The sequence below is a fragment of the Carassius carassius genome, chromosome 17 (genome assembly GCF_963082965.1).
Source record: "Carassius carassius chromosome 17, fCarCar2.1, whole genome shotgun sequence".
In the NCBI taxonomy this organism is placed as follows: Eukaryota; Metazoa; Chordata; class Actinopteri; order Cypriniformes; family Cyprinidae; genus Carassius; species Carassius carassius.
In genome coordinates this window covers 27,045,359-27,057,448 of record NC_081771.1, presented here as the reverse complement: position 1 = coordinate 27,057,448, position 12,090 = coordinate 27,045,359, and positions in this window count along the sequence as shown.

The window sequence follows — 12,090 nt, the reverse complement described above, 5'->3', positions numbered from 1 at the left end:
ACAGAAGTTTAGCCCGAACCTCGCGTCATTTTAATGACGTCATTTTTATTATGAATAATTGTAGCATGCTCAAGTATTTTGTGTAACGTTATGTGTGTTGTGTAACGTTAAGCTAGCGCAGCTTCTTGGTCTTTTGCTGTCAATTGTTTTGAACTGCTTGTCGTTGTTATTGGAGTTGTCATAAAGAATATAGCAGCAATACCTTGGTGTAATAACGTTACTGCAGCAGTGCTTTATCAATATGTTTATGCATAACGCTAGCAATGAATGACTGATTGGGTGTTGATGTGTTGTCATGGTTGTCATATTGTACAGACCCGGCAGTCAGCGCTAGTGCATTATGGGTAATTGTTTGTTGGGAGTTGATTTATGCGTTATTATAGCAATATGGTTGGGGTTTGTGTTAGTAAAGTTACGTGTGTTTATGTTCAAGTTAGGTTGGATGTTCTTGGTACATTTTCTGCCTTGTTATGTAAAAATGTGTCTCTCACCGTCATGGAGAGAGACGTGTGTAAGGCAGTGACTTTTGGCCATTCTAGGAGTGTTCAATTGAAGTTGAAGCCGGTTACATCAAGGGTATCACCACAGTGTAGGTAGGCTATGTGTGGCATGTTTTAATGTTTTGCAAAGTAAAGATTGCTGCTTGTTTACATGCTATTCTATAATTTACTACCAGATCGTACATTGATTAACATAACAGCAATTACAGTAGTATTGTTATATACAACATCCCCAATTTTGAGATACTATATTTCAGACTGATGACTGAGCTATTTCCTACGATTATGTAAGCAGCACCCTCACTATATTCAGAAGCATCCTCAGTGATTTGGTTCTAGAACCGGGCCTGGCCCTAGGAATCATCTCGCGTTCTTCAGCGGTTTTCTATGAGCAGTGTTAACTCCTCTTCGCGGACGCGATGAGTTTTCGAAGGTGTAAGGAGCCGTGTACCAGGTACATCACGAAGGGGGACTCTCATGAAAGGTGCGTAGTATGTCTGGGTTTACATCACACACAGGTCTTCTTGTCCCCATTGTGATGGCCTGCGGCTCAGAGTACTGCGCTCGAGGGTGGAAGTATTTTCTGATGTCGCCCCCGTGTTTAACCCCCGCCATGTCACTTCTGCGACTGCCGAGGCACCGCACGAGGCGATAGCTTGTGGTGACACGTGCGACATGGCTTTCGAGGACAGCGCAGCGCTGGAATATTCTCCACATCGCTCGCTCTCCCCTACCCTGGTGCAGAATAAAAGTTTTATTGAGCCTGTCGTCTGCTCTAATGAGGATTTTCAGTCCACACCGGAGGCATGTAGTGCCATCTCCTTCGGTTGTGGACGCTATGATGATGACGTTTAATCCACCGCGGCCTCGGGGTCTGAGGACTTCGCGGCCGACACTGGCCCTCTCCCTCCTAGCGGACAGGAGAGGCGTGTTTCCACCTCCTACAGCGAGCTGTTGGATGTGTTTTCTCGCGCGGTGGGTAAATTGGGACTGGATTGGGAGGTTGAGAAGGACGAGGCCCAACTTTCATCTAAGCTGGACGACCGTTTTCTAGCTAGTCGGACACCTGCACAGCCCCGAAGGCCTTTACCTTTTTTCCCGGACCTCCAGAGGTTTCGAGGTTTCGAGGTCCTGGAAACAGCCATTCTCGGCGCGGATTACTAACGCTGCAGCTGCGGATTTCGCAACCATTTCCGATATGGCGAACCATGGCTATGCAGCGATGCCTCCGGTGGAAGAGACTCTCGCCGAACACCTCGCACCTAATTCGGCCGCGGCATGGAAGTCTCGCCCCCTTCTTCCCTCTAAGGCGTGTCGAGTCACGTCCAGCCTAGTTGGAAAATCCTACATGGCCGCTCTATGGCGGTCCATCAGGCCTACCAAGCGGAGCTATTAAAGGAACTAGATGAAGGGGAGGGTATCACACCCGAGGCAGTGAAGGAATTACGGCGAGCAACAGATTTGGCGCTACGTGCTACCAAACATACTGCTCAAGCAGTGGGCCGTTTCATGGCTGGGTTGATTACGGTTGAGCGCCACCTCTGGCTTAATCTCACCAACATCAAAGAAAAGGATAAATCTTTCCTCATGGGTGCCCCTGTTTCTAAGGACGGTTTGGTCGGAGAGGCTGTCACTTCGGTGGTGGAAAAATTCAGGGCAGTGAAACAGCAATCAGCCGCTTTCCGCCAGCTGATTCCTCGCAGACCCAGGGAGGTTGAATGCCGGCAGGCGCCCGCGCATTCTCGCTCGACCTCCTCTCACTGCCAGCGAGTTGCCTCTCGGGAAGAGCCTTCACCTATGGCGCCCCCTCGTAAGGATTGGGGCCCTAAGGTTTTTCCACTGGCTCACCAACGTCAGCGCAAGAGGTTAAACCTGAGTTCGACGGCTAATGCCTCTTGTTCTCGGGCCCCGAATAGCAGCTCCTGATGTTCTCGCTGCTTGCCAGGGACTGTGCCCTCCACTAGAGAGCGCTGTTGAAGCGCTTTTGCGCATCCAACACTCTCACTGCAGTCCCCATGCTCAAACACTGACTGTCTCGCCGCAAACAGCACCTCGAGCAGCATTGGATCGAGCTGTTACGCCAAACGTTCCCTCAGACACTCTGTGCAATCCAGCTTTCAGAATTCGAGGGACGATTCAAGGGTCTTGCACAGATGACCCGTTTATGACGGCTCACACAGCCGCCGCTTTTTCGCTAGCGGCAGAGCCCGATGTTCAATCTGTTGGCCTAATTCCTGCCGTGGGCACGTTTCAGGATTATACACAACAAAACGCAACGACTTTTACGCATGCACTTCCCCTGTGCACGAACGCCACGAGCTTTTCGTGCCCGGACATTTTAACGCGTATGAAAGCGTAGCAGGAAGCGGTGAAACCGATGGAAATAGCGGTGCTGCGACAGGAGATGTCAACTCTGCTGAGCAAAGGGGCTATAGAAGAAGTACACCCCTCTCAGATGGAGTCAGGGTTTTACAGCCGTTATTATGTGGTACCAAAAAAAGACGGCGGGTTGCGACCCATTCTGGATTTACGCCGTTTGAATCTTGCACACAGGCCGAGCAAATTCAAGATGTTGTCTATTTTGTCTCAGATTCAACCAAACGACTGGTTTGTCACGATCGATCTGAAGGATGCATACTTTCATATTCAGATCATCAAGAGACACAGGAAGTTCCTCAGATTCGCTTTAGAGGGCAAAGCGTATCAGTACCGCGTTTTTCCCTTTGGCTTAGCTCTGGCTCCCCGTACTTTTTCAAAATGCATGGACGCAGCTCTGGCCCCGTTGCGGCTCCAAGGCGTTCGCGTTTTTTAACTACTTAGACGATTGGCTGGTGTTAGCGCAATCGCAGACTCAAGCACACTCTCATCGGGATCTTGTGCTGAATCATTTAAACAGCCTGGGCTTACGCATGAATTTCCAATAAACAGGTTGGAATTACTGGCAGTTGAATTTCCAATAAACAGGTTGGAATTACTGGCAGTTTTTCTGGCTCTCCAGTATTTCTCGAATCTGCTGATCGGCGGTCATGAGCTGCTCAGATCAGACAACACAGCGGTTGTGTCATATCTGAATCATCAGGGAGGATTACGCTCTTGCCCCCTGTGCAGGCTGGCGAGACATGTTCTTCTTTGGTCTCAGAACAAATTTCTGTCGATCCGAGCTGTTCATGTCCCCGGACGTTTGAACTTCGGAGCGGATTTGCTATCCAGACAGACTCTGGAGCAAGGGGAATGCAGGTTACACCCCCAAACGGTGAACCTCTTATGGCAGATTTTCGGAGAAGTGAGAGTGGATTTATTCGCGTCGAACATGACTACGCATTGCCCGCTATGGTTCTCCCTATGCCCTCCATCGCCCCTGGGCTTGGATGCGTTAGCTCACAATTGGCCCAGGACCAGTTTGTATGCTTTTCCCCCGATTCGTTTGATCCCAGCGGTATTATCCAGAATACCGCTGGACAGAGTGGAACAGCTGCTGCTGGTGGCTCCGCGGTGGCACACACAGCCGTGGTTTGCGGACCTGATCAGTCTGTTAGCGGGCTCTCCATGGGAGATTCCCCTCAGACAGGATTTATTATCACAAGCACAGGGAATGATTTGGCACCTGAGGCCAGATCTATGTAAACTGTGGGCGTGGCCTCTGAGCGGAGTGAGTTAGTATGTCCCGGTCTTTCTTTTGAAACTACCGAGACTATACTGAATTCTAGAGCAGCTTCTACGAGACGCTTAAATGCTTTCAAGTGGAGACTGTTTACGACCTGGTGTGAAATTCGTAATATGGATCCAGTTTACTGCCCAGTGGCTTCAGTACTGGAGTTCCTTCAGGACCGTTTTTCGGATGGAGTGACGCCAGCCACTCTAAAGGTTTACGTGGCAGCCATTTCGGCTTACCACGAATATTTAGAGATATATAGAGAGTTGGGGATTTACAGGCTCTCTCTGTCTCACCCTTGTGCATGGAATTTGCACCGGGCTCTGTGAAGGTGTTGTTGCGACCGAGGCCTAATTATGTCCCTAAGGTCGCATCTAATTCCTTTTGCTTTCAGCAGGTGGTCCTGGAGGCTTTACCCCCTGCTGAGGCGGGGTCAGGAGATCTAAGTCTTTGCCCTGTGAGAGCTTTAAAGGCTTATGTGGATCGTACAGCCCCATGGCGTGAGTCTGTCCAGCTGTTTGTCTGTTTTGGACATAAGGGTAAAGGCCATGCTGTTACAAAACAGTGCATGTCCCATTGGCTGGTGGAAGTGTGACGGACTGAAAATATTACAGTGAAAGATAAAAGTACTGAGTAATAATAGGTAACCCAAAATTATTATTTTTTTCTCTCTTTCTTCAGTTCAAGTAGTTAAAAGTGTCTAAAAAGTTATTCTAATGTTACATAGAATTAAGTGTATTCCGATTGAGGCCTGTAGGTGGCGCATTGCACTAGAGTGATGAGGAATGACGTCATTAAAAGAAGTCATTAAAAGAAAGCGCCAGAACGCTGCAGACACTAATGTGTGTTTTCTCATCATTTTATACAGGTATGTAAAATGTTTTGTATGGATCAATATCGATCATTAGTGATACTTGAGACATTCATAAATGCTTTAAGACTCTGTTTGTTCAGTTTAACTGATTGTGAGTGTTCAAATGATTATTTTATTTGTAATTCCGTCGATGCAATCTCCAGTTGAGTAAACAGTCTAAATTCACGAAGCTCATAGATGATGGTATGTGTAAGTAAGTGGTTTGAAACAATTATACAACAACAACTATATTTCAGGTGTAATCTTGATAGATTTTCCAGGTTGAGCTGTATAATGGGTTGTATTGTGTTTACTAACACCATTTTGTTATGTGCAAAAGTGAAATTCAAAATGATGTTTTTCTCTAAAAATTTACACTAGTAAGTGTTTAAAAACAAATCTTCATTAGTGTAGACTGTTAATCATTATTGATTGGTTTTTCCATCAGAGTTATTCTGTCGGTTTCATAGAAAGTATTCTGATTTCTCTTTGTTTAGAACTTTAATATATATATAAAATGGATAAAGTGAAACGTTAAAGTGTTGAGGGAAAATGGTGTGATGTTACAAGACAAGACACATGTAAAGTTGTTTCCAGATGTTTATTAAAGTTGCTCAAAAGTGTAATATAGAAGAGAAATGGTCAAATGTATTACACTAGCGGACTTAATGGACATACATTTAAATGCTGTGAGTTGAATTATGTATGCATGACCTGTTATGAATGAGTTATACTTACCTGTTACCTGGAAAAAGTCATTAAAAGAAAGCGCCAGAACGCTGCAGACACTAATGTGTGTTTTCTCATCATTTTATACAGTTACCATATCTCATCCTTCTTTGTTGAGACCGGTAACAGAAGCAATATCTTTAGCCTATGAGGCGCGCGGACTTGCTTCGCCCTTAGGAGTTAAAGCTCATTCCACGAGAGCAGTGGCTTCTTCTCGAGCTTTTCTCAGTGGATCTTCTATGGATGATATCTGTGCTGCGGCAGGTTGGTCCTCACCGAGCACTTTTATCAAGTCTTACAGTCTGGATGTGAGAATGGCCCCTGGTTCCCGGGTTCTCTCCGCTTGAGCAGATGCTTCCTTGGATCCCAGCTATCAGGTACGTCAGGCGTTATGGTATAGCGTTCCCATAGCTGGTGACATCACCGCAGCATCGAAGTGACCTATGAAAGGGAACATCTCGGTTACGTATGTAACCATGGTTCCCTGAATAGGGAACGAGATGCTGCGGTCCTGGCCGTGCCATACCTTGATAGCATTCTTCTTCTTCAGTTCATGAAATCTGAGCGAAATAGAGCGCGGCACATAGGCGGAGTTTGACATTCGAGCCAGGGGGGGCAAAAAAAAAAAAATCATTGTAGCAGCTGGGACTTGCATGGCCTATCAATTGGGGAACTCAGCACTAGCACATATGGACAAAACAAACATGCTAAATAAACACATATTTATTTTTAACCCAAGAAAAAACACTACAACAATACAATCATATTTGTAAACAGGTAGGCTACTTCGCATAAGCAGCCACTTGACTTCGCATCGCATCTTCGTTCGAACACAATTAATCAATGAAATGTGGACCACTTTTGCACTGTTAAAATATTATCTTCAACCAAAACGAAAAGATTTTTAACATTTTTCTTTCCTTTTTTCAAAACACACTGTGGCAATGAGAGTGATTAAAAAACAAGTTATTTCGCATTTTGTTGTAATTCATGAAACATTTAAAACATTTTGAGAGGGAAAAATGAACAGTCACACAATACTCTCCACTTTTGAAACACATTGTGGCAATGAGAGTGATTAAAAACAAGTTATTTCGCATTTTGTTGTAGCCTACTTCATGAAACATATAAAACATTTTAAGAGGGAAAAATGAACAGTCACACAATTCTCTACACATGACCACTTCTCTCCCTCTTTACTAATTTCTCTCAAACACTCCATAATCGCAGAGTAGTGACTTTTCACTGATTTCACACATCTCCACTTGCATGCCCATCTCGTGTCACTGGGCTGAACTACTTCAGTTACTTTCCCGTTTCAGCCACCAGGGGGGGCAATGCTCCCCCTGCCCCCCCGCAAACTCAGGCACCCAGGTATATGATGCGTGCGCATGCGTAAGGGTGGTGCCAGGCGCTATTTGGCCAATAGGATTGGCGAGATGGTATAGGGCTTCAGACATTCGTCACACCGAGGGGTGTTCCCATAGCCGGTGACGTCACCGCAGCATCTCGTTCCCTATTCAGGGAACCATGGTTACATACATAACTGAGATGTTTTCGGTTTTGTTTTTTTCAATTTTTTCAAGTCCAAAAAAATCTCCAGCAGATGAAAAATAAAGTATATGAACAATGCAGTGCTAATTGACACAGCATTTATTACAGTATAGAAACTATTCTGCATTATTATGTGATAAAAAGTGTTTGTAGTATATAAACAAATCATTATTATTTTTTATTGTCCAGCAGTTATAGATTTCTAAGCCAATTAAAAGCTAGAAATTAGAGAAACATTCAGAAATAATTCTGATATTCTCATTTGCTGCTAAAAAAAGAAAAAAACCCCTCTTATTATTATAATGTTGAAAACAGCTGATTATAATTTTTTTCAGGTTTCTTTGATGAATAGAAAGTTCAAAAGAGCAGCATTTATCTGAAATAGAAATCTCTTGTAAAATGATGCCTTTATCATCACTTTTGATCAATTTAAATAATCCTTGCTAAATACAAGTATTAATTTATATCATTAAGACATATTAAGACATATGAAGGTCAATTTAAGAGGTAACACTTTACAATAAGGTGTCATTGGTAAAAACTAGTTAATGTATTAATTAACATGAACTAACAATGAACAATACATGTCTTACAGTATATATTAGTCTTTGATAATGTTAATGAAAAAGATTACAAATATGATATTTTTTTTGCAATGCATGCAACCATCAATGGCATTACTTATATTAATAAGGTCTTTCTGCTCTATTTTAAGACATCTTTAATGGTTCATTTTAGGCGAAATAAAACTTTGAAAGACCAGAATTCGAATACTATATCATAAAACATGTCATAAATGTTTGAAATCGCACACATTTGCAATGACACTCTCTATGATTATGACCAAAGCATTCTTACAATTAAAAGCAATTTAAACGCAAATTTTTAAGAAAACAAAAGTAATATCTCATATCCACCATACCTTACGAACATCCGGAAGTGAATGAACCTGGATATGCGGTCGGTGGTCAGTTTGTGTGTAAATGTATGTTTCTGAACAACGTTTTCCACTTTTTATGTAATTTCTAGCGAGAAATTAATATTGCAGTCATGAAATATCCACTTAGTTATTACCAAAGCTCTCTATATTTTGCTGTAGATCATTAAACCTTTACTCCGCCTCAGAAGCCTGTCCGAAATCCGTTTCATGAGGTGCCTTCGGGCAAAAACGCTGCCTGCAAAGTCATTGCCTGATTAGACAGCAAGGCAGCAAGTCACCTGCCTAAGTTTTCGGATGCAGCCTGTGTATTGTGGCAACATCGGTTCCTTCAGAGAGAATCTTCTCAAAAACAGGGCAGATAACCACAGAAAGAAGAAATAGGATCAGTCCATCAAAGCCGAGGCATCTTATTTTTTTAATGCCAGTCTTCACTGAGGACATTAATACTGTTTGCTTGAGTTTGGTTCTAGTTCTGTGGATTTATTTGCTATTTTGTTGTTAATTTGTGCAATAAAATGTTTGATTAAAATATTAAACAAAAGAATGGTTTTGTAACAAAATAAATGCACAAAATTAGGCAATTATAAGGATTCTCATAAAAACACTACACATGAAAGGGTTTTCAACACACAAACCATTAATTTTTGCAAAGTTATGGTAAAATAAAGGCTTACAAAACATCCTAAATTAAGAGCCCTTCAGGAGTCGAAAGAGCCGGCTCTTCTTTGGGAGCTGAGCCAAAAGAGCCGGCTCTCTGAAAAGAGCCGAACTTCTCATCACTACTTCTAGCTGCTGCGTCTGTAAACAGCGCTGAAATGTCACGTGTAGCCTTTAAGTTGCTACACTATGTCTAACAGATAAAATCATCAGGGCAGCGCTGACAATAGTGGGGAACCAAAGTCTCAAAAATGGGTTGAACCTGACATGGTCTGCCATGCTTTTTATTTGTATTTTTTCTGTTAACGTTGACCATAAGAACCAATAATTGGAGGGTCTGTTCTTCCGGAAATATTGCGAAAGAAAATTTTGGCCATTTTAGTGTATGCACCCTTTATTTTTTTATCAGAAAAATGTGAAAAATGATTTTTGTTTCCCTAAAATCCTCAGTGGTTTTGGTAGGCTGTTAATAAATACATTCCAGATACAGAGAACACATGTGCTGACAACATCCACTGAAAAAAATTACTCTTAAAACACATTTCTACATGATTTTGCATCAATTTTAATTTTTCCAATATTTTCATCTTTACTTCATTGGCAATCAACTATTCCCCCAAGTTATGACATCAGTCAATATGTCATTCTTTTCACCAAACAGTATACTCATTCCACAGAAAAAATCATAAAAATCCAACCAAAATCAATGGATCTGTGATGATTTCACTATCAGCAGGCTCAGAACCTCAATAGAATTGTAGGCTACTCTCAAAATTCCGAAAGAAGTGCTGGATATTTTTATATGGATTTTAATGTCCACATTATTAAGCATCATGGCCTAGGCATCTTTTTAATTTCAACATAACCCTGTTCTCCCAATGGAAATGTGTCACACAAGAAATATAATACAGCAAAATGACTTTCATTATTTTATTGCCTCCGATGACAACTATTACAACTTTAACAAAAAAATAATTTAACATAACTTAATTAACTAGGTGCAGGTGGGATAATCAGGAGGGTGGCACACTGCAGATACTGCTTTGGGGACAGACCTTCACCCTCACCACCTGAGGAGACATACACACACTCGCGGCCTTCTTACGTGTCCCTTCAAGCGCAAGTTCAATCCTTGAACATCTGTTGGGGTCCCCGGTGCAGAGACATACAATGCCACACTTTACATTGGCTCTTGCACAGGAGCATCCTCGGGCACACATGCTTTTCTTGCAGCGGCAGTATTGGCTGTGTTTGAGTTCAGAAGGTTTTGCCTCTTTCAGCATCATGGTTGCCACCAATTTGCCATTGACAAGTTGTCTCGGAAAATCTGTGGCAGCTGGGTAGGTTGGCTGAACCATGTGTGCCCGCTTACACACAGCCACACAGCTAATGCAGGGCTCGGTGAAGGTGTAATAGGAAGACGTCTTCAGTTGGTGGAAGGCAACGCACGTCTCCTTTGATGCACACAAAGAGATGGGCTCGCAGTGCATCTAGAGTACCACCAAAGTCACACCTGTCACAGAGTGACACAATGTATCGCCGTGCTGCTGTTATAACCTCTTCCTGAACATCCAGGCTTTCCTCAGGGTCACCGTACCTGCACAGCGGCAGAAGGTCTGTCAGGTGTTTAATAGCAGTTGTGTAGGCCAATCTTTTTCCTCTTCTGTACAGATAGCTCACTGTGTCACATCCGGTAAGTATGTAGGTGCTGAGGCGAAGGGATCTAAGATCTGATGCTGCAACATCATACTTTCCCGCCAGAATTTCTGTGATGGCATGAACAGGTAGAAAGATATCCATCATCTTCACCCACAGCTCCTGCAGCCCATCCATGTGTGTGATGTAGTACATGCACATCATGATCACATCTGTGTCAGTTGCTACCACTACATCTCGTTTGTGGTGTAGAATTTGTACTGAGTATGCAATGTGAGCAAACAACCTGGTATCTGCCTCCTCATGTTTCTCACAGGAAAGTTCTGGAAGCTCAACCTGACAATCTGCAGACAAGAGGACAGTGCGACCAGGATCACAAAAGATTCCTCCAAGAATAAATGTGCATCCTGCAAAGGCTGTCTTAAATGCAGCCAGGTAGTCTGCCTTGTTTCCTTTACGCATTGCATAACTTTGGTCAAGGGACGGATCTGTCTCAAATGGGGAGGCTGGGCAACTTGTCCATTCATGGCCAAACACTTCCACCTTACTGTCTTCCTCTAAGTCCTAAACAAAGTACAGGTTCCGCACAACTGCACTCTCCTCTTCATAGACCTTTTTGGCTTTGAATGCCATGGACATTGACTTCTTTGGCTTTGCTGCGAAGTTTGAAAGTTTAATTTGGGATACTTTCTTACTGTCTGTTCTTGCTGCAGCCAGTGCCTCCAGTCCTTTTTCACGAGCTCAGATCAAGTCAGCAGATATGGCTTTGTGGTCTGTTTAAATGTTGATCAGCTCCTGTTCTTCACATGTGAAAGGATTGATCATCTGGTTGTTGATGACATCTGTTATTTTCCTTACACCTTCTGCCTCCTTTGTACCTTGGCTGTCCTTGTCCTTGTGGTGTTTGGTGTCATCTGCATCCAGGTGTGCCATAGCCTTTGTCTGCTCTGACACAGCTGTCAGATCTGGAAGAGATTTCAAAGTTATTTCTCCATGGCGCTGGCTGCTGACTGATGCCAGTGAAGAGTTTTTGCATCACGGTTGTAGATTTTCTCAAGTGCCATGTCTGTCCAGACACCATTGAACCATCCTTCTGTTTGACTAGTAGTCTTTCCCACTGATGATTTTGTTTGCTGTTCCATGGAGATAGACATCAGCTTCGACCATGATGTCTTCGATTCCAGTCGACTGCATCACATGCCCAATGGCTCCAAGGAAATTCTGAGCAATATGGAAGCCACCCATGCGCAAGATAAGTTTGGCATACTTCTCTTTGTTCTTCTTTTGCATACTCAGAAACACTTCATAGATTGCTTGATCACATGTGATGATGGCATACTCTTGACCATGTTTTCTCGACACATCCAAGCAGTACTGAACAGACTGTTCAACCACATCTGGGTTTGTTGGTGACTTGGAGAAGAAGGGACCATAGCTGATTACAGTTGGAGGGATGGTATCTGGGATGAGAAATGCTTGGATTGAACTCTATGTTGGAGCAGCACAACTTGGTTTCAGGTCCTCCAATAGTACAATAGGGCAGCTATGC